The sequence below is a fragment of the Chionomys nivalis genome, chromosome 1 (assembly GCF_950005125.1).
Source record: "Chionomys nivalis chromosome 1, mChiNiv1.1, whole genome shotgun sequence".
Taxonomy (NCBI): Eukaryota; Metazoa; Chordata; class Mammalia; order Rodentia; family Cricetidae; genus Chionomys; species Chionomys nivalis.
The window spans coordinates 13,457,498-13,485,312 of record NC_080086.1 but is presented as its reverse complement, the minus strand read 5'-3'; the positions used below and the strand labels follow the sequence as shown (position 1 = coordinate 13,485,312).

The 27,815-nt window shown below is 43.4% G+C and overlaps 1 protein-coding gene across 3 annotated transcripts in view; it reads right to left on the bottom strand.

Annotated features, from left to right (window-relative positions):
• Nucleotides 1-27,815, bottom strand: part of Eps8 (epidermal growth factor receptor pathway substrate 8) — a 178,389-nt gene that overhangs the window by 132,997 nt on the left and 17,577 nt on the right. Inside the window, exon 1 of one of the 3 annotated variants that reach the window (XM_057782349.1) lies at nucleotides 9,984-10,002. The exons of the other annotated variants lie outside the window; for them this stretch is intronic. The gene's annotated coding sequence lies outside the window, so the exon portion shown is untranslated. Of the gene's footprint in view, nucleotides 1-9,983; nucleotides 10,003-27,815 lie in introns of those variants that run through there. 3 annotated transcript variants of the gene reach the window in all.

Sequence of the window (27,815 nt, the reverse complement as noted above, 5' to 3'; positions counted from 1 at the left end):
AATCACTGCTAACAAAATAGACTTTCGTACCCTTTCACTGGCCTAATAAGGTAACAGTGTCATTATTCCTAGCTTTAAATTTTCCATGAACCATACAGAAGACAGCCCAGATTATCCAGCTTCTAAGAGAAACATCAGCTGCTGTTGCATCTGACTCCAGCTGCCAAGTGGAGTGCTGCCTACCTATAATCTCAGCACTGAGGAGGCAGAGGCTTGAATCACCGGGAGTTTAAGGTCAGTCTGGGCTACATAGGGAGTTCAAGGTCAGCCTTGAATGCATGAAAATAAAAAATAAACCACATCTGAAGAAAAAAAGGAGAAAGGAAGAGATAGAAAAGAGGAAGGACAGAGAAGGAAAGCATAGGAGGAAGGGGCAGCAGATGAGGGCAGGGAGGAAGAAGGGAGAGGAAAGAAGGGTGGAAGAGAGAAATACAATTTTAAACAACAAATGACGAATGGCCATGACGAATGCATTGCTCAAATGAAACTGGCTAACACAACTAAACAGCATTCCAGTCGTGACAGTGTGCTCATGTTATACAATCTCACAATTGTGGCGATGACTGATGGAACTGTAAATCTCATTGATATTTTTATTGGGAATGTAGGGCCAGCAAAGGTCTTCCAGAGGCGAATCAGTCTATACCAGTTCCTTAACCAGGTAACATCATTTTGTGACACATATAATAACATTTTGATGGTGGTGGTGGTTCTCTCTCCCTCCCTCCCACCCTCCCTCCCTCCCTCCCTCCCTCCCTCTCAGCAGCAGTCACACCGAGACACTGTAGAATTATACTGTACATGGCATGCGGTCTTACAAGGCAGTCCTTGTGATCTATAAAAGTTGCCCCACGCTGCTGCACAGGGAGTTCTGGGCTAGTCTGGGACACAGAGACAGACTTTGTCTCAAAACAATAATAATAATTCAAGATTGGCAATGTCTGCACAATTAAATTAGCACCCAGCTTTCTAGGGTGCCCTATGCTGAGTCAAGACAAGTATCTCCCGCTGTGTGATGGTTAGTTCTGTCAACTTGAATCACTCTAGAGTCACCTGGACAGAGTCTCAATGAGGGATTGGTTAGACAGGTTGATCAGCATATGAGAGAGATCCTGAGTGGAGCTAAGAACAAGCCTACTGAGAGTGGTACCGTTCCCTGGGCTTGAGTCCCAAACTGTGACCCAGTAAACAAATTCGAGCTGAGTATTAAGCATGTGTGCATTTAATTCTCTCTGCACTTCCTTGTGGATGTGACGTCACTAGCTGCTTGCATTCCTAAGGCTGGGACTTCCCAAGAGTGATGGGGCATGACCTGAAATTATAAGTCAAATCACCCCGTTTTCCCTCAAGTTGATTTTTAGATGGGATGTTTTATCACTGCAACAGAAATGAAATTAGGACAGTGTGGAGCCCACAGTCCACAAAAATCTGGCTTCTGAGAGTCACTTGAGACTGACCCCAGGGTCATATCCATCTATGGTCAGGAGCTCCTGTATGATGGCCATCATTCTAACAGTGGACTCAGTGACTGTTCCGAAACTTCTGCTCTTCTCCTCTGGCCTCAAAAATCCTCAAACAGCTGCGCTAACAAGGGCTGCTTTCTTTACCAGTGCCTGCATCTTTTAGAGTCAATTCACATGGAGTAAACGTGCTGGGGGGAGGGGGGGCGGGGATGTAACTTCCCACACAGAGTGACAGAGGTCACCTCGGCAAATAATGCCTAGGGCAGTAGCCCTCCATGACACGCTGGTTTTTCTTCCTAGAGATATTCAATTGGTGAACACACGTGGGCCTGTTAACTCGGAAGCTTCTTTGCTCAAGTGTTAAGCTTTAGTTAATTAAGTGATTTGATTTGGTTCTCTGAAGTACATGGTCCATACCAATGCTGTACGGAAGTGGTAATGAACACCGTTGGTGCGGTTATATGGAAGAACTTACTCTTCGTATACAAACAAGCTTGCTCCTTACTCATTTTTAAGCATCAGAACACACGATTTTATGAGTAGCTGGTTAACTCAAATAGGGCCAATTTTGAAATTTTGTAGGTAGTATGATATTTGTGGGGAACGGTGCTGAGAAACCCCCTTGACATGAACAACGATGTGTTAGTTAAGAGGGTAGCTCTCCATGAACTCCGTCCCCCACAGCATCCGGCACCAGACTAATGAATGCGTCTTCAGCCTTCATGTAGGGAGCCCTTCTTCCCACTGAAGGTAGTAGGTGAATGCAGAGACTCAGGGCTGCAGAGAGCACTGAGAATAATGAGCAGGTGAGTGCTCTGCCCTAAACAAGGCTGTGATTTGAATGAAAATGGCCTCCACAGGCTCATATTTGAATGCTTGGTCCCCAGTTGGTAGAACTGTTTGGGAAGGGTTGGAGGAGGTGTGGCCTTGTTGGAGGAGGTGCCTAGCACCTTTCCCAGTGTCTCTCTGTGTCTCATGGTTGTGTCTCAAAATAAAAGCTCTCAGCTCCTGCTCCAACAACATGCCTGCTAGCTCACCTCCATGTTCCCAGCCATGATGGTCTAACTTTAACCTCCTTAAAACATAAATTCCAAATGAAATGTTTCCCTTGCTTATAGTGTGTTATTACAGCAATAGAAAAAGTAACTAAGACAGAGACAAATATACCACCCCCACTAATGCTCAGAAAACATTATAAAGGGGGGGTAGAAATTATGAAAGGGCTGAAAGTTATGGGGAAGGATTGCAAAATGCCATGTTCTGGGCAAGCCATTGCTATCACAAATCCACTGCTACTGCAGAAGTGCGCACTCTGTATAAGAATGGCTCATCAACAGCGAGGCAAGGATCGAGGAAGGGCTCAGGGCCCTACTGAGCTATTCCTGTTGATTGACTCAGGGAGTCACAGCCTTCAGTAATATACCCACTGGCGACTCTACCAGGCTCTAATGGATAATCCTCAATCCAATGGTCACATAGATGTCCCTAGTTAAACAAAATAATCATAAACCAAAATAATAAAAAAATAAATAAAAGAACCATGAGTGAAAACGGACAACAGGGTTTGGGAAGAGTGTGATGAAACTGTAGAGTACTGTGGACCAATCTTTGTATGCTGTAAACATGTGTTATTCTCATTGGTTAATAAAAAAAAAGCTGATTGGCCAATGGCCAGGTAGGATTTCTGGGGCAGAGAGAATACTAGGGAGAAGGGCAGCGTATGAGGAGACACCATGAGACACAGAGCGAGCCTGGTGCAGCACACAGAGTAACAGAAATGGGTTTGTTTAAGTTGGAAGAAATAGCTAAAAACAAGCCTAAGCTATTGGCCAAGCATTTATAATTAATGAGAAGTCTCTGTGTGGTTATTTGGAAACTGGCTGGATGGACAGAAAAGTCTGCCTATAGTAGAGCACATGTATGAAAGTGTCCAAGAACTAAATTGATTTTTTTTAAAAAAAAGTATAAGTGATGAAATAACTTGGGGAGATTCTGTCTCCCCTCAATATCTTCTCTTTCCCAGGAGGCAGGAGATTCACAGTAAAAAGGATCATTGGGACAGAAGTGCCATCTAGCGATCCAGAACCTGCAGGGCCCTGATTTTCAAACTGAGTGGGACAAATGGTCATATTTAAGGAAAGACTGTAGCACCTCGTACACACTGAGGAAGGAAGTGAACTTGCTGTCAAGAAGCCTGTTCCAAATTCCATCACTTAATAACCCATAGTTAATGTCAAGACTCATCGCTTCCTGGCCTAGGAGTTCTTATCAATCATATGTGGGTCACTGGAATAAGCCTACTGTGGAACAATAATGAAAGTGTTTTGAAAACTGCAAAATGCTATACAAATAGACATTCAGATATTATGTAAGCCACAGTCACAAGCCTAATGTTCACCAATTCTAACGAATTTTTCTATTATCAAACTAACCTACCCCGTGGGGAAATTGGAGAAGCTTAGAGTAGAAAAAGAAGAATTCTTTTTATGATGCCCATTTTTCTAAGTCTCAGTTTCCACATCTTGCTTTGCTTTGTTTTAAGTAAGACACGCAAAATTCTGCACAATTACTTCAGGCAGTTAAGTGTCTGAACACCTTTTTCACAGAGCTCCCCAGGGAGAGAGGTTCCGCAGCTCCCTTGGTATTTTATTACAGATCTGAACATCCTGGGCAAGGGAGAAGTAGGCGGGCAATTTCTTGGTATTATCCCTATTTGATACAAAGAAAATTAACTACCCCCAATTGGTTGAAAACACCAGACGCCCTGATTCTATTCTGCAACATGATTTATAGTGGGTAAAGGCATGCCACACAACAGACTCTATTTTTTCTCTTTCAAATTTCCTCCTTGAGAAGGGATAAATGCCCAAGGCCCAGAAGGGGAAATAGGAAAAATCTGACTTTCCATTTTTCATGATTGAATACTAACGCCAACACCTGCTAACCAAAGCTCTCCGATGCTTTCTTCTATGACACAGAAAACATCAGTTTTCTGCTGCGTGTACTTGTTACCGTTCTGTCAAGCACCTGATGAAGGCGAGTGTTGAGGGAATTCTAACCCACACCAGAAAGGCAACAGAACTGTTCTCAAGCTCCACACCAGGGTTCTTTGGAAGAGATGAATTGCGGGTATCCCCATTGTTTATGAGACATAGGATTGCATGTCTGCTTGTGATTATACCCAAGGCTGCCACTGAAAAGCAAAACAAGAAATACGTGGTTAAAACAGCATCGTTTCGAGCCGGAGAGATGGCTCCCGTGACAAGGTGTTTGCTGTGACAACATGAGGGCCTGGAGTCCTGATCTCTAACCCCTTCCATCCCCACCTCTTAGCCTCCCCACCTCATCCCACCCAACCCCACCCCTGTAAATAGTTTACCATGATGGTAGCCACCTGTAATCTCAGGACTGAAAGGCAGAAACGGGGGGATCCCACAGTCAGCCAGTCTAGCCAAGTGGTAACCACCAGGTTCAATGAGCGCTTCCATCTCAAAGGATAACGTGGAGAGCCATAGAAATCCTACATTGACTGCTGTTCTCCACACATGCACATAGGGCTGTTCACCCACACAACACCTCACCCCTCACACACACACACACACACACACACGCACGCACACACACATTGAATCTGCATGGAATTCTCCTTACAAATGAGAATTTTAAAAAACAACTATATCTTTATTTTTGAGGTTCATACAGTGACCTTTTTTTATTTTAAAGTCATTTTGGTTTATTTTTTTATTGATTTCATTAAGCTCTACATTTTTCTCTGCTCCCCTCCCTGCCTCTTCCCTCCCCTTCAACCCTCTCCATGGCCCCAGGTTCCCAATTTACTCAGGAGATCCTGTCTTTTACTACCTCCACGTAGATTAGATCCATACATGTCTTGGTGCCCCATTATTTTAATACTATTGTCATTTCTACCTGCGGTATTTCATTGACAGGTCACACATCAAAATTCTCTCCTGCTTATTGTTGTTTGGACTGTGAAGTGTCCCCAGTGGTCACACATGTTCAAACACGGTCCCTAGCTGATGGCACTGTCTGGAAGAGTTGTGGAACCTTTAGAAGGTGGAGTCTCACTGGAGGAAGTAGATCCTGGGGGGTGGGTTTTGAGGTCTTATCCCAGCTCCATTTCCTGTGTGCTCTCTGCTTCCTGATTATATATGCAATGTGACCAGATACCCCCACCTCTTGCCACCACCCTAAGTACCATTCCCATGATGGACTCCACCCTTTGAGCCATACGAGAAACATAAACCCTTCCCTACTTAAGTTGTTTGTCCGTGTGCATTTTGGTCAAAGCAATGAAAGAACTAGTCAATTGACCTACCGTCACTATCCAGATGGTGACAAGGAGCAGAAAGGACACCTCCAGACTCACCTCTGAAACGCTGAGCCCAGCACCTGGCATGCATAGCCAGCACTATGCCAGTACACATTTGGAGAATGAATAAATCCCATAACTTTTCTAATGCCTAAGTTCAGTTCTAAACAGAAAACAACCGCCCTAAAAGAAGAAACCGCATCTCTCCCTTATTTCTCTTCCCTTTGCTTGTGGGAATGGAGCCGTGCCCGCAGCAGGGACTCAGTAAATGTTTGATGATGACAGTAATAGTATCAGCAAGGAGAAAAACGAACCTGACTGAGACAGCATACATCAAAATGAACACAAAATTAAGTGACCAACTTTATATCTGGAGACTGCAAACCATCAGTCTCCTTTATTTCTTGCTTTCCAACACTGCATAAGGGTCAGCCAGCTGCGTTTGCGCAAAGTCTAGCAGGCTGTGCTGTTCTTCTAGAAATCGGGAATCTCCTACTATTGGGCATTCGCATTTCAGAAACCTCAAGCCTCCTGTGTTTTGCCCCTTGGGTCCAAGATTTCAGATTCTGATTTCCTTCTGATTTTTCCTACGGGGAACACCTGCTTCCAACCTGCTGGGCGCTTGGATAAAGATAGGAAGACAGCAACAAGCCATGACTGACAATGATCTCCCACCCTGCAGGGTACCCACCTGCCACTTTAGCTAGCGTCTAGTGTGTGCTTGGCATGGCCCTACCCTCACCTCATTCCAACTCTGGTCTTAGCTCATAGCTGGCAGAAGCACTATTCTTGATTAGCAAGCCTAGCTTTACATTCTGCCCTCATGGCAAACAGATCACACACATGCACACACACATACCCCAAAACAATTTTTGTTTTCACATGAAACTTCTCATTATAGTCTGGGAGGATGGGACTCCATAAGAAGTACAAATAGTTGAAGATAAACCTAAAAATGAAATGACTTCACATACAAGACACACTCTCCCCCTTGATTCGATCATGGGTTGTGTTGAATGTGCCTTTTACTTCCCTGGGATATTGATCTATGGAAAGCAAACATTCTTAAGGTCTACGGCAGACCTACTTGGCTGGACACGGCAGTACAAGCCTGTATTCCCAGTATTTGGGAGGCGGGGCAGCCATATCAGAAGTTCCAAGCCAGTCTTGAATATATAACCAGTGTAAGGCCAACCTAAGAGCCTATCTTAATTAATTAATAATTAATAAAGAAAGATAAGTCAACTGAACCAGGCTACACTGCAGAGGTCCAGGACACACAGAGGTGAATATGCCACCTAGAAAACCTTGCTCAGTTCTGCATTCAGAAGCCTCAGCTGCAATTAACCCCTTAATAGCCAAGCATGGAATCTGGGGATATATTTCATCTCTTGTACTTAGAGAACAGGATACTTATAACCACAACTTCTATTCAAATGGTATTGACTAGAGCATCACTGTGTGTCAGTATGCCAGCTATCCACTTAAGCAATTTTTAAAGACATATTTCAGAGTCATATCCACCAATTTACATTCTGGACTTTACTCAAAAACCATGCCTTACATAAAAAAGAAGACTTTAAAGAAATATATCAAAATGATTTTCTTTCTGGATCCTTCAGCTTAAATGGGTGCTCACTCTAAGAACAGAACTCTGATTACAACAGACAGGAAGAGGAGAAAAGATCTAGAGGTCACAGTCAATCCTGGGACAGCAAGGAATGAACCTGACCTCAGCATTCAAGACTCCACATGCCAATCTCAGCAACCCCAGCATCTATTCCTTCATCCAGCCGAACATATGTGGAGTTACAGCAGTGAGCATGTTGAGCATTTCAGTCACAGCCAAGTGCCCCCAGTCAGGCCCATCAGTGCAGGGTGCCCCCTCATTCTCATGCAGCAAAGGATTGGCTAAATGCAGACGCAGCTCCAGACACGAGCCACAGAGCCACAGTCCATCATGGGACGACATTTCTCACGGATGAAAAATTGTGCTGCGTTAGTCGCTTTCCTTATTAGTGGCAACAAACACCTCACAAGAAGCGACTTGAGAAGGGAAGGTTTTCTCTCCGCTTACAGTTCGAGGTGGCACAGTCCATCACTGCCGGAGTCAAGGCAGCAGGAGCAGATGGTGGCTGGTGACCTTGCACTCACAATCAGGAAGCAAAGAAAGATGAATGCTGCTGGCTGCTCAGCTTGACTGTCTCCTCGTGATTCGGGCTCGGACCCCAGCTTTACCTTTGGAGAGGTCATCCCTGCGCAGTTAAACTTACTAAAAACATGCCCACAGACACAGCCAGAGGTGTTTCCATGGTAACTTTAAATGCCATCAGCTGACAATGAAGATCAACCTCACTCAAAGCAATCTTTTTTTATGCTTTGTCCATGTTCTTTCCCTCTCCCCTCCAGGATTAGCCTATCAAATTCTACTTAAATGAGAATTCAGGCCATACAGAGATGCGAACTAGATGCTTGCTGAAGACACTGAGACTCAAGCGGAGCTTCCATCCGAACTGCCAGGTGGGGAAGGAGGTAGGGGATAGCAAGTTTAGGAGATTCGAAGGTACTGAGGACGTCTGGGGCAGGTTTCCAGAGTCAAGAGAGGGAAGGAAGTGACTGCCTGGGTATACAGTTCAAGATTCCATTAAATAGCCGGGCGGTGGTGGCGCACGCCTTTAATCCCAGCACTCGGGAGGCAGAGACAGGCGGATCTTTGTGAGTTCGAGGCCAGCCTGGTCTACAAGAGCTAGTTCCAGGACAGGAACCAAAAGCTACGGAGAAACCCTGTCTCGAAAAAAAAAAAAAAAGATTCCATCAAATAAACCAGACAGAAACCTAGTACCAGATCAAGACACATGGCTAATAACCAATCAGCAACACACCTGGTAAATATCAAGGCAGAAGCTCTGGAGGCCAGAGAAGGCTCAGTAGCTAAGGGCACTGGCTGTTCTTACAGAAGACCCAGATCTGAGTTCCAGCAGCTCACATATGTCTAAACCTCCAGGCCGAGGTAATTATACATGCTTTTCTGGCGTCTTAGGGCACTCACTGCATGTATGTGGTATACAGATAAACACACGGACAAAACACCCATACACATAATTTTTTTTTCAAAATAGAAGCTTCATATTGGACTCTAACATCCCCTCACAGGTAGAGTGAGTCCCATAACCTGAGACTTTAAATAAGAGCTAAATATTCCCAGTAGTGAATGACAAACAACTGAGGGTCTGGTGTCAAACATTTCTGAGGTTTCAGATTACCTGAGAAGAGAAAAAGAAAGTTCCACATTACAGGTGTTGGGCATGCTCCTCCCACTCATGATCAGGAGCTAAAGGGCGTGGGTATGAGACGTGTGATGACTCCAGTGGTCAGTTTTAACAGTGGTAATGACCCCAGTGCTCACAGTCTTAACAGTGGTGATGACCCCAGTGGTCACAGTCTTAGCAGTGATGACCCCAGCAGTCACAGTCTTAGCAGTGATGATGACCCCAGTGGTCACAGTCTTAGCAGTGGTGATGACCCCAGTCCTCACAGTCTTAGCAGTGAACCCCAGCGGTCACAGTCTTAGCAGTGGTGGTGACCCCTGCGGTCAGTCTTAGCAGTGGTGATGTTAATAATGACAACAATAACAGAAGGAAAGTCAATCGGTTAATTAAAACCATTCATAGAAATCATATTTGTCCCTCCCGTTCTTGTTTCTTTTGATTATTTGGCACTGAAAGACTTAAAATACCTCCGAATCTGGATCTCCTTTCTTTGTGAAAAGAGCCTAGGGGAAGGTTCGGCAGGAGCCAGTACCTTCCTAAACACACCAGCAACAGGAGCTGTGTCACCTGGGCTGCGCTCTGGGAGAAGGGGCATATGGAGGGTAAACCATCATTCATAGACAGCACCGAGCCTTAGAGAACTCCTGCTCCAGCAGGACCTGCAGCCTGAGGAAAATCCGAATACATCTAAGACACAGATCCAAGCCAGGACCGCAGCCCAGGCAGCCTCTGGAAGCCATGTGTCAGCCCCAAGCTGCCTACATATTTAGCTTCATTTCAAAAGTCATGAGCCTGAAAATATTACCAAGAAAGCAGGTGGGCTTTTCTCCCATATTACTCTGTAATTTTACAAAAAAAAAAAAAAGGCAAAAAATAAATTTTAAAATGGAGTTGTAAGAATGTTATTCATATCGTACTCACAGAAAGCCAAGCTTACTGTTGGGATCCAAGGTGTACCCAAGGAAAGCCAGTGGGATGATCTTGGCTCTCCTTTGGAGGATTGCTCCTTGATGGTTTTTCATGTGCATCTGACTACGATGAGACTAGAAATCAAATTATAGCAACTGTAGATAACATTAGTGAAATTCTGAGAAAGCACGAACAATCTATGTGTAATAATAACAAACCAAGCACAAAAGTCCAAGAATTATGAGGGTCAGGGGATTCATTTACCTAGCGTGCCCCATCACCTGGCTGTCAGGAGATAGCTGAAAGCTAACAGGCTCAATAAGGGTGTGTCTAACAATCGCAGTACCTACAGACACTACACAAAGCATAATACTGTTTAGTCTAATTCAGACCTGTCCACCTACTCACATGGCATGCTCACCCAGGAAGCTCTTTCATCTTGCCGAATTGCTGGTAAATGGGTTCCATTGAATTTTACCAAGCAACCCAAAGCTTTTATAATCCAAATAAACTCACATCAGGGTACTACAGTTACAAATGTAAAGAAAGTTATGTAAATATTAAGTAACAGCAAGGGCAATTACTATTTCCATAAGCTCACTCCTACTACACAATAAGAGATGGCTGGGCACTTCATCCTAGACCCAAGGAGGCTGAAGAAAGGCCAGGGCTGATGGCCCACCCACTAAGTTGCCATCTGGCCTGGGACCAAACAGAACAACATAACTTGGCAAGGGAGCTGTGCACTGGGCATCCAACTGGGCATCTGGCTTATTCCAATGGACACAGTTGGAGACACAGTTTCACACCATTCTTTGGCTGTGTAAATTCTCTCTGTGTGCCAAGGGAGGATAAGGGGAAGATTCTGTCACACTAGGTGTTGGCATGACCTCAATTAAGACACTTGTCCCATTTGGGGAAAGGGAGTTTCAATGACTCATGTTCTGTAAATTCCCAAACCCAAACAGTAGGCAGATGAAGGGCAAGCTGGAGTTGACAGGACTCTTGGCAGCAGAGTGAAAAGCAAGAATGGAAATCCTGAACCTTCCCACTGCACGCCATCTTAAACCTAAAGTGGCTCAAGGAAGATAAGTGCACATAACACTGCTGCTCTATTTAGTAGCTGACCTGCAGATGTTCTAGACTGGCTCAGTAGTCAAAGAGGAATTAGAAGTCAACACTCATCTTTAGACACCAGGAAAACAGTGATCACATTTGCTACCACTAATAAAGACAATTAAATAACTTTCCACAACTGGTAATTACTTCTTTCGCTGAACACCTGACTCCATGTATCCTTAGCAAACCAACTACAAGATTTAGATGTGTCTTAGCTAGAGTTTACTATTGCTGGAAAGAGACACCATTGCCACAGCAACTATTATAGAGGAAACATTTAATTGTGGTGGCTCGTTTACAGTTCAGAGGTTCAGTCCATCACAGCGGGGAGCATGGCAGCAAGGGGCTGGAGCTAAGAGTCCTACATCTTGACTTAGAAGCAACAGGTAGTCAACTGACTCACTGGGTAGTATCCTGAGTAAATGAAACCTCAAAGCCTGCCCCTACAATGACGCACTTCCTCAAAAAAGACCACACCCACTCCAACAAAGCCACACCTCCTAATAGTGTCACTCCCTGTGAGATTATGGGGGCCAATTACATTCAAACTACCAGAAGATAGAAAAGAACAGGTGAAATAGCTCAGAAGGTAAAATGGCTCGCTGTACAAGCCTGATGACTGGAGTTCATATTCCCAGGGTCCATATAAAGGTGGAAGAAGAGGAGCCAACTCCATAAAGTGGTCCTCTGACCTCTACGTGTACACCATGTGCACACACACAAACATACCCCCAATAAACACACACACACCTTACCAGGAGCGGAGATTCAAGCGATGACTCCGCCATTAAAAGCACTGTCTAATCTTCCAGAGGACCCAGGTTCAGTTCCCAGCAAACACATGACAGCTCACAACCATTTCTAACTTCAGTTCCAGGGGATCCTCTGCCCTCTTCTGGTCTCCATAGGCATTGCATGCATATGTTGCACATACATATATGCAGGCAAACACTCAACACACATGAAGATACATATTTAATGTTTCATTTAGGATACATTTTTAAATGGAACAAGTTGTCCAGCCATAGTATAACCACCATATATGCCTATAATTACAACACCTGGGTGGGAATGGGAGGATCAGGAATTCAAGGCCTCATTCAGTTATACAGTAAAGTTTGAGACTAGCTGGTGTTACATAAGAACTTGTTTTATAATAAATAAAGAGGGGAAGAAGAAAGAGGAAGGGGGAAGTAGGAGGGATAGAAGAAAGGAAAAGAGAAAAAGAGACATCAAACAGCCACAGTATTAGCATTCTCCATTCTCAAGAGTTAGAATAAAGGTTTCAAGCTAGCTCAACCTGCAGGCACCAAGGAAATGCTCCCCTCCACCCCCACACTGTAAGCCCTTGGACCCACCCACACTGTAAGCCCTTGGGGCTGCAGTTTCTGTCAGTCACCACTGGCTCTCTATAAAACACCACGCCTGCCTGATGCACCCACACCCTGAAACCATGTGGAAGTCAGTCTGATCTGGGTGAGGAGAGGTGCGGGAAAATACAGCCCAATTACAGCTCTCGGGAGTAGGTGTCACTGAGCCCCTTTGAGGAGCAGGTCAGAGGAATCTGCAAGACTTCCAGCCGATACATTGTTTTCAAGATTTGAGGAAAGCAAGCCTTCCTCCTTGACATTTAAAACTAGTTATCTAGAAGCCACCTGAACAGCAGTGACATCTTCTACTGAATTCTCTGCTCAAAAACAGTGCTTGAGTGGGTTTCTCCGATGTACCCAAAACCACAGTTCATTCCAAAATGTAATAACCTTGGTCTCCACTTGTCTCCTTCCCCACCGGCTAGCAGTCAAGACTTCTCTCATGCTCCCTCCCTCCTCTCCTCACTCCACCCTGCCACTCCACTCTGCAGACTCCATCCCTCTTTACCAATCGCTTCCGCCACCACAGATGCAAACAACACCGAAAGGAACATTGATCCCGACTAATTTTTCTTCTTATTATTCCTTAAACAAGGCAGCCTGTCAGCCACTTATACAGCATTTATACCGTGTTAGGTGTTATTAAGTAATTGGAGGTCATCTAAAGGATGTAGGAGAGTGTGTGCAGATTGCAAGTAAATACCAGGCCATTGTATGGAATGGGTTTGACCTTCATGGATTTCAGTGTTTTGGGAGGGGGGGGGGGAGAGACAAACTGAACCAGTCTCCCCCGATACTGAGAGATGCACTCCAGACCGACCACATCCACTACTATTTACCTGGTCCTCCTAGAGATAAGCAAATCCTCATCCCTCCCTAGCCCTTAGAACTTTCCACCTCTCCACTAAACAGCAGAACTTCCCTGCCCTCCTATACTCTGCCGTCTCTCTGGCCACACTACTCTGGATAATAAGACAGCACTAATTTACTTAGCAGGAGTAGTTCACGGATTTGCTCTATGAAATTGTTAACTGATCCATCCACTCTCATCTGAGATTTTCCCTGTGATTAAAATTACTTGGAAGACATCGTCTTCATATTCCTTCAAGAAGAGGGAAACCATCTACCTGACAAGAGAATTAAAAACCCTGAGCCTAGAAACATTAACAAATGGCTGCGCCTGAAAGAAACAACAAAAAATATGCACAGGAATTTTCCTCCTTATTTGTCTTAAATTATATATTATACCAAGAACTTTAAATAGAATTTGGGATCTTAAAAAAAGTCTAAGTGAATTTTCCACTATGCAATCCAAGTCAGACAAAGTGGTGCCTTATCCCTTTATCGCAGAAATAAAGAAGAGCTGTGGTTCTTATCGGCAGAACAAAATTGAGAAGTCCTATCTAATGATGCATTTAATTCAATCAAAGAAAAGGAATTGCAAAGCAGGGTTTGTCCTGGGCCAGAGAGATGGCTCTGTAGGTTAAGGACCTAACTCCTACGGTATAGGGGCTGGAGAGATGGCTTAGTCGACACGAGCATTTCCTGGTCTTGCAGAGGACCTGAGTTCGGTTCCCAGACCTGACACTTTCATCTAGCCTCCATGGACATACACTCAGAAGCAGAAACACATACATAAAAATAAAAATTAATTGGTTAGTCAATACCAAGTGAACAGTCCTGAAACCATATACATACAAGTGCATACAAGCAACACTAAACAGATTCAGTGGGTTCTATCTATACATTTATATGCATATAACAGTAGTAACTACAGAAAAAGTCTATTTATCCACATAAAAATAGAAGGAAGGGTAGCTATGGGATAGTTTGGGGGGTACTAAAGGTATATAATTATATTTTAAATTTTAAAATTGCCAAAAATATAATTTGTCTGAGAAAAACTATCTTGTGCGACATTCTGAAAGAATTAATAAAAACACTATTTAAAACATAAAAATAAAATTTAAAAATAAGGTGAAAAGCAATAAGAAGATATCCAATGTCAACATGTAGCTTCCACATACACACACGTCAGTGTGTGCACACACATGCACAAGTACATACACACAGGATGGATAATTTTATATGATATAGAATTAAATGTTGACAGGTAACTGTGCAAGATCGCTCTGTTCAAAGTGAAAATTTCCTTTATTTTACTTCTTATTGGAAAAAAGAATATTTTTTATTGATGATAGGGAGATCTGGTTGCCATTACCATAACCAACTAGCCCATCACCACTAGTAACAGCCACCGTGATGTTTATTGACTTATATTGTACTTTTGGCAAAACAATTTAACGTGAGCATTTTTTACTTACTACTAAATCAGTTCTTACAAGTTTGGAAGAATCATTATTTATTAGCTCTCTGCTCATCGGGATTTTGATAATCCTTGGCTGTCACAGCTATGTTCCATCATAGGTTAGACTTCAACTGCAAAGAGTAACTGTTGGGAGATGGGATCCTGGCTGTCAGCTCAGTGTCTCCTCACAGTCTTGGGCATCCTCGGAGTGTGGCTCTAGGTAAGAAAGGATCTGTCTTATATCCCAGTGGATGACTTCATCCTTGCTGTCAGCTGTCTATCACACGCCCTTGCCTGAATCCAGGGCAAGAGGCAAGACCTCCCTTCTCAGGGGGAGCAGGTGACAGTCACACTCTTTGAAATGGGTGTGGCTGGACTAACTGTATCAGCGCAGTTATCTCTGGAAAGAAAAATCTGCCACAATCTACACTGAATGTACGACAAAACAAGACGAATCTAAATGCAGGACGTTCCACAAGACAACCGGCCTGACCTCTTCAAAACGCTGACTTCATGGAAGACAGCAAGAGTGGGGAAGCTCTGGAGAAATGGAAACAGACCCTACTTGTACAGTCGTATCGAGTAGCCACACACGGACAGCGAGCACTCAAAGTGCGGCTGCTGTCACTGATGAAGGCAATTTTCAGTTTCACTAACGTTCAATCAATTTCTATGTAAATGGCCCCAAGTGGCTGGTAGGGACCAAACCGGACAGCACTGACAGAGACTAAAGGAGGCCTTGGGGAGATGGCCTTCATATGACTGAGAAAATTCCAAAATGGCCAGCACAGCTAATGCCTGCATTCCATCTATATGACACCGCTGTCGAGCACGAAGAGTTGTATAGTGGCTTTACTAAACCAGAGCCTTGTTCTTAGGAACGGCACAATGAAGAAATGCCTGGAATCTGCAGTTTATTTCCAAGTGCCACAGATAGAGGAGAAAGTACATATATATGGTGTAGGAGGATCTTCTTTCTATGTGTTGCTTTCATTGGTTAATAAAGAAACTGCCTTGGCTTTTTGATAGGGCAGAATTTAGATAGGTGGAGTAGACCGAACAGAATGCTGGGAGAAAGACAGCAGAGTCAGGCAGACGCTATGGCTCTTCTCTCCGAGATGGACGCTGGTTAGACTCATGCCGGTAAGCCACAGTCAAGTGGCGATACAGATTATTAGAAATGGGTTGAATCAATATGTGAGAGTTAGCCAATAAGAGGCTAGAACTAATGGGCCAGGCAGTGCTTAAATAAATACAATTTGTGTGTTGTTATTTTGGGGTATAAGCTATCCAGGCGGTCGGGAGCCAGGCGACAGGAACGCAGCCTGCCACTCCTTCTTTTACAACATATATAGACACATACATGTTGTGGGGCAAAGAGACAAACGGGGTGCGATTATTGTCCTTGTTTGCGGGATTCCTTTTTCTTTGTTTTTTGTTTGTTTGTTTGTTTTGTTCTGTTTTGATTTTGGTTTTGGAGAGTAGATCTTGCTATGTGGCCCCAGCTGACTTGAAACCTAGAATTCAGTATGTGGCCAAGGCTGGCCTCAAACTCATAGCAATTCTCCCGACTTGGCCTCCTAAATACAGGCATAAGTCACCATGCATGGCCAAATATGAGGAATCTGTATAAAACTATAATGTTCAGGTTTTTCAGACATTAGAGAAATTAAGATGCAGCAAGAGCAACTGCATTATTATTTATATAAACTGCATTATCAGAATTAGCTTATTCTTTAATGTTTTGGGACGCAGTAATGCATATCCCCTGGGTTTTCTCTCAGATTTTGTAAGAACAAACATAGAGCTGCCACACACTAAAAATACCTGGTTGGTTTTTGGAAGTAACATCTGGTATCAAGTTCAAGTAGCAAGTGGTATGACTACCTGCCAAATGAAGTTACACCAGGCCTGGGAGGCAGCAAGCATCTATATTTACATAATTTAGACCTGAATCGATACAATCTGATTTTAGGGAATAAAACAATAATCAAAATAGCTAGCTACCTTTTGCCTTTAGTACTATACCTATTCAAAATGCCATCATCTACAAAAATTTGGGCTCTCTGAACGACTGCATTTCCACTGTAAAGAGATGGTCGGAGCCAGGACCTGCGCTGGACGAGCAAGGCCACAAGGGAGGAAAAATAAACCACTTCAAAAGTATTGCTAGACATTGCTGTTATACGCTTAGCTGTGTTTTAAAATAGAGAGAGTTATTTTGATTTTGGATTTGGCTTCCCTAAGAAGATAGGTCATGATCATATTTGGATAGAAAATAGGCGCTACCTGGGTTCAAACACTAAGCCTTCCGAGTCGATTTCCTAAAGCCAAAGAACACAATAGGCGGTACATCTGGGTCATTTCCAAACTAAACACAGAGACTGGCCTGATTAGGGAAGACAGACATTGACTTTTGCTTTAGTTGCCTAATATAGATCTTGGGCTAGAGAAGCAAAGACGAGCAGAGAGGACAAGAAGGCAGTGCTACTCCAGGCTGTGCTGGCATCTTAGGGGACACCTGTTCCCAGAGGAAAACCCAGAGACCCTGAAACTCACCTAGTATTTAGAATGTGGGGTGTACAGCTTGCAACTAGAAAAGGAGAAGAACAAAAGCTCTCAGAAAGCTGTATGCATATGGCCTGTGGACCATCCTCTCTCTAGCCCGGGTCAGACAGCATGAAATATCAATGCAGCTCTTCCATGTCGGAACAGTATTTAACACAGAGGTAGAAGAAAAGAATCCTGAAGAGCCATTCCAAGTATCCTCCGTTCATTTCTATTATTGCAACTTTATCAAAACACACAAAAGTTATCTCCTGCAAAATCTCTCTCACTGACGAAAAAAAATACAACTGATTTTTGTGGTCATTATTCATAACATGCTCACCACTATATTTGCCTGAAATGGGAGTTAAAAAACAATACTATACTGGGACTTTAGAAGTATCTGGATGAAGGACCAAGAGACAATCTGTTCAAGTCTTCAATCAAGAGACAAATCTATTCAAATCCTACAAAGTCCCGAGCAAAAGAAAATTGGGAAATATCCAGGTTCAGAGGAGAAAGGGGCATACCAGATAAAAGCTATCAGAACCAGAGAAGGATTTCATGCAAACTATAACAGCAACAGACGTGTGAAGACCTGTGTCTCCATGAGTCTAAGACTATGAATCCTAAAGATGTTTTCTTGACTTGCTAAAACGTCTAGCCCAGCAAGATGAATCAATGAACAGTGGCATTCACAGCCAGGCCTGATCATCTGAGAGCCAAAAACCACAACTTATCTTCAGACCTCTATACATACACCAGAGTAGATATGTGTGCACATATGTACACCACACACACACACACACACACACACCACACTCACACACAAAGTAAATAAATATAGTGGATTTTTTAAACTTCTCTGTGACTCAATATCTGAGCCTCAAAAGCAATTGTGCCCTGTTAAGCCATCTCTTCTCAGTCAGTGTCCATGTCTGGTGACAATAATTTTTGTTTTATTTTTTGTTTTTCAAGATAGGGTTTCTCTGTAGCTTTGGAACCTGTCCTGGAACTAGCTCTTATAGACCAGGCTGACCTTGAACTCAGAGATCTGTCTGCCTGTGCCTCCCAAGTGCTGGGATTAAAGACGTGTGCCACCCAGCATGGTGACAATAATTCTAAGGAGCTAAATCCTGGAATAATGGGTTTTGTCTCAACTTTATCATGAACCCTGACCTCTTCCTCCTTTAAGCACTCATCCTGAGTAGAGACCTGAGGTCGTGTGTTTTTAGAGAGTGAGGGACTGAGACGAGAAGATCAACTTTTCTCAGAAGCTGTAGCTACACCTACTGCAACTCCACAATGCTGATGGCAACCATGTCCATTTATCAGCAGGAGACACTAACCATTTTCCAGTCAGTTGTACTGAGGCGCTGGAGAGATGGCGCTGCAGTTAGCAGCACTTGCTGCTCTCTCAGAGGACCTGAACTCCATCCCCATCCTGGGTATCTCCGAGACCCCGCAACCCCAGCTCTAGGGGGATCTCACATTTTCCTGGTAGCCTCCACAAGTATCTACACACACGTGGGCAGATATATACCCAGGCATACACACAAACACAAAAATGAAACTACACACACACACACACACATCAGAAGCACCTCTTTCTACAACCAAGGTTAAGCTATACTTAGGATGCCTGTAGGTTAGAACTAGCCTGAGGAACCCTTTGAGTTCTGGGTTCACCACCAACCTAAAGTTCACAAGCATGATGGTTAGTTTAACTCTGGTGTTGGCATGGTACAGAACCACCCAGAAGGGAGTATCAGTGAGGAACTGTCTAAAGTAATAGGTTGGCCTGTGGGCACATCCGTGAGGTATTTCCCTAACTAGTTCACTGGGGTAGCATCCTGAACGTGGGTGACACCATTTCCTGTCCTGGGCTCTGAACTATGCAGAAAGGACAGGGCCAGCTGAGAGGTAGCATGGGAAGGCATTGCTACAGTTCCCGCTGCCTTGATGTGATTGATGCCTTCTGTGATGATGAACAGTAACTGGAATTGTAAGCCAAATAAACTCTTTTCCTTCAAATTGCTTATGGACAGTAACAGAAAAATTAAGACACCAGGAAAGCGAGGGGGGGGGGCACGAATACGGCTCATTTGAGCATTTTAAAGTCTTTCCAGTGTGCAGATAGTTATTAGCCAAACTTGCTATGACAACCTCAAAAGAACACTTCCATGAAACGCAACAGGCCTCTCCCAAACAGCAACTGACACCTTGTAACATGCCGCTTCACTTCCTAAGAGATCAGAGTAACAGCCGGGGCTGCATATAAAAACCATTGGCACCAAGGCCACGAATCCATATTTACACTGGCACCCATGTCAGCTCTGATTCTGACACGCTACCCAAGCAGGTCTTCCAGAGGCCAGATGCTGAGGAGGGATGGAAGAGCAGTCTCTTGCAGAGGGAAACGGGTGCAAGAGAGAAGAGTGTTGAGATGGCTGGGCGGGGAAAACTGCTGCCGAGCATGCCTGGCCCCGAGTTCGGATCCCTAGAACCTACAGGAGAGCCAAATACCTCTGTCATCCCAGCACGCCCCACAGGGAGGCGAGAGAATGAGACAGAACAGCTGGATGCTCACAGGCCAGCTAGCAAGACACAGGGCAGTGAGTAAGAGAGGCACTGCCTCTGATTAAGTGGGAACTTCACCTAAGACTGTCCTCTGACCTGCACAGAAGTGTATCATGGTATACCCACCCCAGCACTCACACATACTCAGGTGTGAGACGTTGGCATTATTCAGAGTGGGCAAAGAGCCCTGAGAAATGCCTACCCAGCATTGGAGTAACATCTTAGGACAGTGGGCTATAATGACTTGTATTCTAAAAGACTCTCAGAAAGTCTGCAAGTATTTTGTTTTTAGTTGTTCATCTGCAGGAGGAAAAAAGTCTCCAAAGAGAAATGAATACTCTTCAGCAGTTTATAATTAGAAGCAGAAGCTGGAAGAGTTCAAGGACAACCTCTAACCCATAATGGGTTCCAGGCCAGCCTGGACTACTGGAGACCCTATTTCAAAATACCAAAGGGGGTGTACAAATAAGGGGAAACAAAGCTAACTTTGAGAGCTTTGCCCCCGAGACTGATGCCCATAAAATATAACTCTTATAGGGGCATTCAAATGTATCTCCAACTGATTCACTAAAAAACTCAAAACTACCATCATTACCAAAAGGAATCACTGTTAAATTCAGTAGCAATCCTCATTGTTCTAACTTGAAACACGAGGCCCCGCATTTTAAGCTTTCTACAAATGCTACACAGGTCAAATACCAATTTCTGGTGTTTAAGTATATACATTGACAACCACAATGATAACTGATAAAGTGACGATGATGATGACGGTGATGATGATGATGATGGTGATAATGATGATGGTGATGATGGTGATGATGGTGATGGTGATGATGGGGATGATGGTGATGATGGTGACGGTGATGATGATGACGGTGATGATGATGATGACGGTAATGATGGTGACGGTGATGATGGTGATGATGGTGATGGTGATGATGGGGATGATGATGATGGTGATGGTAATGATGGTGGTGATGTTGATGATGGTGGTGATGATGACAGTGATGATGATGATGGTGATGATGGTGATGGTGAGGATGATGATGGTGGTGGTGATGATGGTGATGATGATGATGATGGGGATGGTGATGATGGTGATGGTGGTGATAGTGATGATGGTGATGGTGATGATGGTGATGGGGATGGTGATGGTGGTGGTGATGATGATGGTGATGATAATGATACTGATGATGTTGACGGAGAAAAACAATGACTAAAGCTAATAATCTACATGGGTCTGGCGGGTAATGGCAGAGAACAGAAATGCATGACTTCTTCTGATATCTACTCAAAAATAACATTGCATATATGATTCAAGAGGAAAAAGGAGCTGGCTTAAAAGAGTGCATCTGTCAATGAACTGGGTATTGTGACTTACAACTATTGTCTGTGTACCCAGGAGACTGAGTTGGGAAGAATGCCATGAGTTCAAAGCTAGCCTGAGCTGCATAGCAAGTATCAAGCCAATCAGGGTTACATAAGCCCTAAAAAATTAAAATAAATATGATTACATCTATATAAATAACTCTACAGATATGTATGTTAGAAAACATGCACATATACACACATTGTGTCTATGTGTATATATGTATACATATGTGATTATGTGTGCATATGTGTATATATGATATATATATGGTTATGGCTATATATATGTACATATGGTTATGAATATGATTATATGTGTATATATATGCATGTATATATGATATATTATAATAAATGCATATGTGTGTGTATAAATGATGTGCCTGGTCTACCAAACAGGAGGAAGATAAGACATGAACAGCCACAGCATTCAGTCTGACCTGCTTCACACATCAAGTCCATAGGAACAGACAAATGTGCATTTCTGAGATCTGCTGCTCAATGAATTTCAGGACAAAAGAAACTTTTTTCATTTGTTTCTGCTGTAAAACTTACAGGCATGCTTTATGTTCTACACTATACTAGGATGTCCACAGACATAAATAAAAAGAATGGTATGAAATCAATCCCTTCTCTGGAACAGTTACTGAACAGAGGGCACAAAAGCTCACAGGTTCCACCTACGCAGTCTAATACTGTTTCTGCGTGTGGTGTTAAAGGCCCTACCGTCCCAATACATCAAAATGACATTACTAGGGCCCAGCGTCCACCATACCTATCTGCCTGACCTGTAGCATTTACTGTAATAAGGGGATAAAAATGATGGGAGGCCAGCTCTCTCTTCCCAGATACCTCCCTATCAAAGACCTCAGTTGTCAGTTTTAGGATTCCCAGAAATAATTTAAGTAAAAAATAGTTTCAAATGGGGAAAAAAAAAGTATTCTAGAACTGACTTTTCCCAGAGAACCTTTTTTTTACTTTGTTCTTATTTATTTATTCTTCTTTTATACAGTACACCCCAACTGTAGTTCCCATCCCTCCACTCCTCCCAGCTCTCTCCTCCCCTCTCCTCCAGATCCACTCCTCCTCTGTTTCCCTTCAGAAAAGAGCAGGCCTTTCAGGGATGTCAACTGAACACAGCATAACAAGATGCAATAAGACAAGACACAAATCCCTTACATTGAGATTGGGCAAGGCAATCTAGTAGGAGAAAAAGGGTCCCAAGAGTGGGCAAAAGAGTTAGAGATACTCCCAATCCCACTGTTAGGAGTCCCACAAAAACACAAGCCAACAACCAAAACACACAGGCTCTGTGGTTGCTGCTTCAGTCTCTGGGAGGCCCTTTGAGCCCTGCTTAGTTGATTCTGTGTGCCATGTTCCCAGAAAATCTTTTAAAAACAGCTTCATGAATTGTTGTTGTTGTTGTTGTTGTTTGTTTGTTTGTTTGTTTTTGCTGGTAGTTGTCACCATACAAATGAAGTTTGCATTCAACTTTGAGCAATGTAAAGAAATAGCAAATAGGAATCATATTACTCTTCCATCACTACTGAGAACTGACTGAAGTAAAAACCACAGTTTTCTATACTATTGGAGCTGGAGGGTCTTGGAGATTCCCATTCATGAGCTCCAACAGTAATTGCTGAACAGCACTGTGAATGGCACAGGCTGAGTGGAGAAAGGAGGAGCAGAGACACTGAGGTAACAGCTGCCTGTCTTGAGACTCCACCCACGCTTAGCACAGAACCTAAAGGTAGGTTCTCCATACTCTGTTACAGAATTGCCAGCTGCTTGGGTGAGTAAGGAAAAAAAAATGAGTTTTTCATTGCTGGTGAGTACCTAACCACACACCTGGGCACAGGAGCACAGGAGCAAAGGTTCCCGCTTCGCCTGCACAGGTGGCAGGCTAACACTAAAGGGCCCAAACACCTGTCACCAGAAATCACCTTAACAGTGGCATCAGGAAGGCTTGGCTCCACAGTGAGAAAAGATACAGGGAGCGGCCTGCAACAATGAAAATCTCCCGTGTTTAGATACTTTTGATCTGGCGGGGAAAGAAAAGTAAAAAGCAAACCATCAAAGGAGCCAAAACACTTCTAGACCAATAGATCAGACCACCCTTTCACCAGCGTACTATAAATGAAGTTAAAATCCTGTGGGCATACAAAACAGACCATAAGAGCCGTTCATAGTTGTAGTGGCAAACAGCTCTCTTACAAAATGTTTAAAGTCTTTTATATTTAAAAACATTTTAAACTAGAGAAAAATATTTAAAGAAATATCCCCTATCCTTTTCCACATATTCCCAAGTCAAACCTAAACTCTCTGTGGTACCCCAAATCCCATTCTATGTTCTACTAGTCAACATAAAATTGCCCCAAGAACAGCAGGCATTATCCTTGTATTGAATATCTTAGGCAGTATAAATTGATGTGCAGTTAACAAGAGCACACAAACAGGCAAATGTTACAGGTCCTTCTGGCATCATTAACACAAAATAGCAATTCTGCTCTGTAAATGTTATCAATAGATGCTCACTAAGCCAAGCACAGGGCCCAGAGAGATGGGCAATAAGGGCACTGGCCACTCTTCCAAAGGACCTGACTTGGGTTCTCAGGGCCCATGTCACATGACTCATGACTGCCCATACCACCAGCTCCCTCTTCTGGTCTCTGTGGGCACACAAATACATACACATACACATAGAGACACAAATACACATAAGTAAAAATTTTAAAAATAATAAATCTTGAAAATAAGTGCCACATTTGGTATATAAATGCACACATACATGGATGGAAAGAACAAATAAGGACTTAGCATTTTCAGGGATACATTTTAGATTATTCTGAGCCTTATATAAAATAAGCAAACTAACATAAAAGTTATTAATCAACTTTGAAATGTTTATAAAAATATGAAATGGCACTAGTTAATATTGTGAACTATTAAAATTAATTTTTCTTTAAAATGCATTAAGCATTACATCTGAAAAAGCAAAACTGAGCTTAAGACATAACTGTCAGAGGCACTATCTGTGACTGATAATAATCACTCTGGAATGGTTCCACATGTCCTGAGAGCATCAAGACCCACTGAATTGCTCCCAGACAATAAGCTCTCTAAATAGCAGCCACACTTCCAGGACTTGCTCTCATACTTACGCCAGAGAAGCTGATTACAGAGCAAAATACACTGAATAAGCGCAAAACTTGCCTGAGATTTCTGTCCAAAGCCACGTTTTATGATTTTTTGCATCTAGGCATGTTTTATTCTTAGCAGCTGAATAATATCCAAGAAGGCGTCAATGCAATTTTCACGTTTTAATTGGGCTTTATTCATCGTAAAAACCTTGATTAGGAATCTCCTATGAATGTGCTTCTTCTCAAGGCTGGCCCGGGGGGTCATCACAAAGGTCTCCAAGTCTTCCTCCCAAGCTGGCTTCTATAGGAACTTCACAATGCCTGTCTTTGACAGGGATGCACAGAAAATGATGGTAGGAGTTGAAAGACACCCATCTTCGTTAACTCGAGGGGAGTAAGTTATAAAGTACTTTAAAACAAAAACTTACTTACAAAACCTGTGAAATGTCAGGGAGACTGATCATAGCCCACACTTGAAGAGAACTTGAAAAACCAGGCATGCTCGCCTGAGGCTGTGTCCTTGAAGCTGCGTGCTCACTGTCAACTTGGGGAAACTTGCTGATAGTGTTTCTCTTTAGGCTCAGTCAGAACGGTGGCCAGTATTATCATATTCCTTCTCAGACTGCAAACTGGAGAAGTTAAGTGGCGCTAATCTCAGGATGGAAAATGCAAGACAAAAAAAATGTACTCTGACTTGTCATTTAACAAACATGTATGAGCCCAAAGCAATGCCCCGTGCTTGTCTCTTATTCCAAAGTTCAAGAAAAACAGCAGACAAAAGAGCTCGACATCCAGCATCAGAGAAGACACTTAAATTCACGGGGCATGGTGATAGGGGTCTGTAACCCCAACACTTGGGGAGTGGGAGCACGACAGTGATTCTCAGGGCAGCCTGAGCTAGAATAGTGAGTTCTGGGCTAGCCAGGACTACTTAGCCATACCTCATCTCAAAACATGAAATTTTAAAGAAAGCATTTAGTTTACAATACATGACAGGAAAAAATGCTATGGAACACACACTGGAGAAGGGGACATCAAAGAGAAGAAAGCAGAGTCTACAAATGACAGACTTTCAAGGATCATTTGGATTTATCGGTGTTGATAAAGACCAGAAAGGACACCGCGAGCAGAAAACCTGCAGTGAAGCCCACCAGTGACATATGTGACATGACTTTGGCACTACAGGCTTGAAAGTAGTCACTAGAAGAAACTGAGGAACAGAGACAGACATAGAGATACTAGGGGGAAAAATTGACTTTTGTTATTGTCCCTTTTTTCAGTTCCCTGTCCCCCCAGCATTTTAGGGACCATGAAAAAGTCAAATTTTAAGATGCAAACAAGATTTGGCAATAATAGGATATCAGACAATAGACATGGGAGCAATGACATAGCCTTCTAATGAGGAAGAAATTCTCGCTAGAACTTAACTGTTTAACTGAAATTAGCTCACCATAAGGGGTTATTGGTGACCAAATTGAGAGCCAATTTCAACATGTGGGAAAAAAATCCTCTATATCATCTAATAATGAACACAAAAGGAACTTCAGAACTAAAAGAAAACTGGACAGGTGGGATGGATCACCAGGTGAAGGTGTCTGTCACCAAGTCTACTGACCTCAGTGTGATCCCCAAGATCCACATGATGGAAGAAAACTGACTCCTACACGTTGTCTTCTGACTTGCATGTGAGTACCACACACACACACACACACACACACACACCTAAATGTACTTCAAAAGAGAAAGGAAACTACATCATCTACAGGGAAACTATCGTAGTACACAAATGAAGTCAGCCTCAGGAAGGCAAATACCATGCTTCTCTCCTTTGTGAATCCTTTGTTATCCATAAAGCCATGGTTGTATATTTCGTATGAAAGTAGAGGCAAAATAGGGGAGTGGGTGGGGGGGACAGGAAGGTAGGGGATGTGGAAGGAGAGCAGGGTCCGAGAATAATATACACACATAAGGAAACAGGTGTGTGAAACATGATCCGTGTACAATGAATAGACACGACACCAATGGAACAGTTATATTTTCTGTACTCTTGCTTTTTTCCAGGCTTCAGAAATGAATTAGTGAAAATGGGTCTGGAAGTCATCCAAGAGGCTTAGGAAACACAAAACGCAAGTGTCACCTGACCTGGTGGCAACTCCTCTTAACCTCCAGGCACTAAGCCACTAAGCAGAAGAGTAAGTAACACTCAAACGTGAGGTTCAAACTGCCGAGGAATAAAGGCTGGAGAAACACAACCACTAGACATGTTTCCGCGGCCTCACAGTTGCCTTCCAGATGCTCTCGGCAGGAAACCAAGACAATTCTGGTTCTCCTACCATGTTTTGTTCACAGAAGACGGAGCATCAGAACTGTGTGGAGCATCAGAACTGCCAGCACCAGAGTCAGCCGAAGCTCCCATTCACTGAACACACATCCAAACAAAGCCCGGGTAGGGGCTGTGCACCCAGCATTGTGCCAAGGTACAAAGCAGACAAAGGTTATTCAGACACAGTTCCCTCTCCAGTGTTTGAGAGAGGTTAGGTAGGAGGGGGAAAGCAAATAAGTAAATAAACCATGAGCTGTAACTCAGTAACAATTTCAGTAGGTACTAGATAGCTAGCGGTCCAGCACCATGAAGAAGAGAGCAATGTCTTCTGGGAAAGTCATCTTCAAGCTGAGCCTAAGATGAAGAGTCTTCACACACACAAGGAGAAATTCAAAGCAGAGGGAACTGCTTTTGCGACGTCAAAGAAAAGTAAGGCTAAATGTTCTCAGGAAGTTGAAGTTATGATGGAATACATGGGCAAAGACTGAACGGAAGGCAGGGACTGGGCAAGGCAGAACATTCAGCAAGGGAGAAACATGAGTTGATTGGCAGGAAACTGGGGGAATGGCACATGGTCTGTGGGCCATATTGGAGGAAGAATCAATAGGATTTGGTGATGGCTTACTCACGGAAAAAACGAATGATGGGTAAAGGAAGAAGCCCAGGTCTAGGAAAATTCAGGTGTCTAAGACTGTCATTTGAGGGACAGCAGCTTTGTACTGAGGGACAGAGCAGAAGGAGTAAGAAGCAGGGTTGGGAAGATGGCCAAAACTTTCTTTAGGGGTAATGTGACGCCTCGAGGTCTGTTCCACATTCGGATCCTGTGAAAAATGAAGGGTCAACTCTCAGGAAAGAGGCATGGGATGCAGATAAGAAACGGAGTCAGTGTTGTGACTGAAACAATATGGGTCCGAAGTCTTCTTAAAGGGTCATGAAACACAGAATGCTACATGATAAGGCCTGAGTAAATAATTCCAGAAACATCTCAACTTGTGCATGCTTAGGTAATGCATGACTTCATTAACTGAGAGGACAAAAAAAAAAAAGTCTCCCACCACACACTGCGTCGAACTTCCTGGAGCAGCC